The 4768-nt window shown below is 30.9% G+C and overlaps 1 long non-coding RNA gene across 1 annotated transcript; it reads right to left on the bottom strand.

Annotated features, from left to right (window-relative positions):
* Nucleotides 1-268: 268 nt before the first annotated feature.
* LOC131931122 (uncharacterized) lies at nucleotides 269-1252 on the bottom strand. Its single transcript, XR_009384240.1, has 3 exons — nucleotides 1219-1252; nucleotides 448-474; nucleotides 269-338 (listed from the first exon to the last, which is right to left on the bottom strand). It is a non-coding gene; the product is annotated as an uncharacterized LOC131931122 (long non-coding RNA).
* Nucleotides 1253-4768: the final 3516 nt, after the last annotated feature.

Raw genomic sequence — 4768 nt, 5'->3', positions numbered from 1 at the left:
AATAAAATGTGTTTGATGCGTTAAAAAATAAAATAAAAACATAAATATGAGTAACGATGCTAATGTATATATATATATATATATATATATATATATATATATATAGATATATATATATATATATATATATATATATATAATAGTTAAAAATTGTTGACAAGCCTAAAACTCATGTGAAACTTTAAATTATAATATTTAGATTTAAAAATAGGTGAGTAAATTACGTATATACTTAGTCCTAACAGAGACAAAAAGCAAAATATATTACAAGCACAATAGCTTGGTCATTGGTCCACTTGGAAGACATTTAGTAGAACACTCTTTAATAGTAGGATCAACTGCAATGTAAATATGGCAACGACAGCAGGTCTTTAATTTTAAAAAAAGTCATAAAAGAAATAATATTTAAATATACACAAAAATAGTTTCTATTGAACAGCAACTTACAGGTTTCGCTTCTGTTGTGGTAAGGATCTGAAAAAATAATTAAAAATTTTTAAAAATATTTTTTTTTTCAAATTTATTTAATCATTAGCATTGCAATTAGCATGTTTTTATTTGAAATAAGTAAAGTTGTGCGCCCACTTCCACGCCCATGCTAATGCTCGTTCCCATGTCTACGGGCATTCGCTTACTAAGCCTGTGTTTATAACTAACTTTATTTTTACTAGGTTCATAGTTGTTTTTTTTTATCTCTTTTTCTATGTCTATCAATGTCTATGTGTAGGGGGTCGGCGTAGTCGGGTAGGTAAAGCACATAGTTGCCTAACTGAAAATCCCGAGTTTGAATCACGGGCATATGAGGCTCAAAATTAAACAACTGTTGCCTTGTAGTTTGTTCTTGGATAGATGAATGTTATAGAAGGAAATTAAAAAGTAATGCAGGCTGAAATAGGAATCAGGGGCCACTTAGGCGCTTAATGAATAAATAAGTTATAACTAAGTGTATTAAAGGAAATCCCGTCCAACATTACAATTATAAATGTAGAACAGGGACGTGTATTTATCTGTTTAAGTTTATGTCTGTTACATGCATACATAAACCTTTAAAACTCAATATATAAATATCCAGCTATGCATATGGTTGTGGATGTTGATTTTGGTGTGGGTGTGGGCACGAATACCTATACTTGTATGTTTAAGTATTTGGAAATGTTAACATAGCCATTTAGTTGAAAGGAAAACGATTTTGTTTAAAGCAAGTCAATTCACACTTACTATTTATCGCATCGCTCTGACTGCTGATTGAATCTGTACAATAAAATATAAAACATCAATTGTGTCATCGTTTAAATATACGACTAGGTTCATGTTCTAGTGTGTATGTTACTTTAATTTTCCACTGTTTAAGGTTTTTTATTATAGCATAAATATTAGTTGTATGTAACATTATGTTTAGTGTAATGGATAATGTAATGATGTAAGCGTAGGTTGTTATCTAATCTTAATTTTAAAATGTTTAGTGCAATATGACAAATTTATGCGGCAAACATTTCTCACAATTATTATATAGGCTCATAAACAATATTAAACATAATAAATATGATAGTCAATAAAAAAGTTCAGATAAACTGAAACCATCCAATAAACTAATACAATTTTGCTGTGATGTATTTTGTCTGAGATATTTTGTCTGAGATCATTTGTCAATGGTATCATTTGTCCTGATATATTTTGTCCTGGTATCTTTTGTCCGTGAGATCATTTGTCCTTGAGATCATTTGTCCTGAGATCATTTGTCCTGAGATCATTTGTCTGTGAGATATTTGGTCTGAGATATTTTGTCTGAGATCATTGTCGTGGGATCATTTGTCATGGAACCATAAAACTACTCTAGATAGTGCTCAGATGAAAACCAAAAACGAAATGGTTTTCAGCTTATCACTTATTGTTAATTTATATGTTAAGAGAAAATAAATCTCACATAAACACAAATGACAATAAAAAATAACAAACGAATTAATTATTAAAAAGTAAAACAATAAACTTAATCTGGTGTAATCTAACTAATGCAATATGCTGGTATGACTAAAAATAAAAAAGAAAATTATGAAAATTGAATATAGATCCTATATTATTTTATAGAACGAAAACCAATCAATTAAATTCATATAAAATATATATAAAATATATATTCTCCATAAGTAAGCGCCTAAACTTTATTAAATTAATGCATCAATATTATTGTATACTCATTCAATATCTACCACTGTGACGAATTTCAGCTCAATCGGAAAATAGGTAGGAAAAGTCTATGTAATCATACACAATTTTTGAAAAAATCTTTTTAAAAATATGGCAAGCGATAAAATTATAGTTACTTTTGTAAAAATTAAAGCCATTTTGCAGCCATCGATTACACTCATTTTTATATTTTTGTATTATCGAATATAAGCCGTTGAAAAGCTGTTTAGACTTATTTTATTAATTCATATATTGTCCAAAACTGCCTTCAACCTCTCCTTAACGTCTACCGGAATGGCCAGGTAGAGTAAAAAGATAAAAGTCAGAAACAATTGTTCTCCATGATAAAAGTACACAATAGTGATCTATGTTGTATAGCATAGTATTGTATGTATATTAAGTAATATTACATCCCCAATCACCACAACACCCTGACTCTACTAATCCAAATTAAAAATAGAAGTGTTTGCTAAATTACTACAATATTGTTAGTAATTATTTCTTTGACTATTTCTAGCTTGATGAAACCGGAAGTAATTTTGTACTTATTACACAAATGTTATAAAATATTCAATTTTGGTTGAAGAATTTGCTTTTTGGCAAAACAAATTTGAAACCCTTTGAACCAACTTTTCATGTCTATTGGAAGTGGGTTAACGAAATAAAAGCCTTTAAAAATTAATGAACTAATTAAACCATTAGTACGTTTGAACTTATTAAGCAATAGTATTATCTTTAGCTTACGTTAGGAGTCGTAAAAGGATAGATATTGAGAGACAATTAAGAGCTGAACGTCGTAGCCGAGCTTTAACGAACTTGTACAAATGTTAATTCAGCGCTGGATTAATGACATTCAGCGAATGTTAAAAAAAAAAGTGCGACGAGATCGCTACACAACGCTTCTTCGAGTCATAAAGTATGTTCGGCCGGACACTGTTAAAAGCATATATTTTCTATATAAATTTACATTTCGTTCGGGGAAGTGATGTCTGGAAGAAACACAGAGCATAGCCTGTTGACACGTATACTTAATTGTGTTGGAGTGTGCGGCGTCAAAATGGCCAACGACAAAACGGCCCCGTCAAAACGACCCCGACAAATCGGCCCCGACATAACATTTAATAAAGAAAATGTATAAAAATAAGCTGTTATATGCACTGAAAATAAGAATATAAAGTAAATTAGCCTTTAGTATTCTTTGTATATATGTTTACTAAACTTATATTTTAAATGACAACAAAACTTATTAACAATGGCGTGAAAAAAATGAAACAAATTGCTTTTGCGTTTTAAAAAAAAAAATTTTTTTTAAATTACCGAAACTTTTATTTGGAATATTTGAAATAAGTCCAATGTTAAGTCCTGCAAAAACTACACAATCAAATATATATATAACCTATGTTTCGCCTCCCACAATTTTAAATATAAGTGAAAACATCTGGACAGTATCTCCATTGCTAAAAAAACTGTAAATTAGACTGATTTTTTTTAAAATTTTAGCTAGATCTATAAAATAACTTCTTATAAACGATTAATACTATGCCGATAGGTAATGTCTATGGAACGATTCAGTTTGTTAACTGGAGAACTATTGTTTATGAAATTTCAAACTAGCGATACAAAAGTCACATTTAAAAAATGAAGATGCGAAAAGCATTTTGGAATAACTTGAAAGTGGATAAGGGATCTACTACATTACGCTATCTTACCGGGTAGAAAACTACCGATGATAAGCACAATACAAGCGTAAGAGACGATCATTTTTGTTTGCCTTAATGACTATCAAGAATAAAGAAAACGGCTACATCGTAACTGTAAAGAAATGGAACTAATGTTGATCAACATTGCAATGTTACAAAAGATGGCAATATAGTTTCGGGTTCATGTTGTACAGGAAATAGAGTGCATATTCGTGCACACCTAAAATCAATGGTTTGAAAAAACAAAACATTTCGTACTAGAATCTAGATCTATTATAGAATTATTTTTCTTGACTCCATCACAATTTCGCTCTGTATAGTAGATCTATGTTTATTTATATGTTTACCAAAGAACGATTAGTTCTTTGTTCTTTTCATTCACATTCATACATATTATTCACTATTTGGGTTCCTTACAGAGTTTCTTCCAGGCATCTCTTCGGAGGGCCCCCGAAAAATTATTACCGCCCCCCCCCCCCCCCCCCCCGAACGAAATGAAATTTTTTATAATTTATATAGAAAATATATACTTTTAACAGTGTCCGCCCCCCCCCCCCCGAAGAAAGTTTACCGCCCCCCCCCCCCCCCCCCCGAAGATTTCAAGTGCCCCCCCCCCCCCCCGGAGAAAAAAGTCTGGAAGAAACACTGGTTCCTTATTCCGACATAAACAATGGCATCCTGCTATTGGATAGGCCGCCATAAATTTTATTGTACACATTGTAAGCTAAAAATAGAAAACTAGGTCATGGGGTTGTAAATTTGCATTGTTATTTAAAAACTTTATCTGCAAAGTTTTGTAAACAAATATTTATCAAAGTTACTGTACAGCCAATCAATATTTGTCTTACGAAAGTGAAACATCCGGTTATAACTTAGGCTTGATG

Source organism: Physella acuta, unplaced genomic scaffold, assembly GCF_028476545.2.
Source record: "Physella acuta isolate Inbredline_101_S28 unplaced genomic scaffold, ASM2847654v3 ptg001894l, whole genome shotgun sequence".
Classification (NCBI taxonomy): Eukaryota; Metazoa; Mollusca; class Gastropoda; family Physidae; genus Physella; species Physella acuta.
Note: the sequence above shows the minus strand (reverse complement) of the source record. Positions and strands in the feature narration are given on the sequence as shown.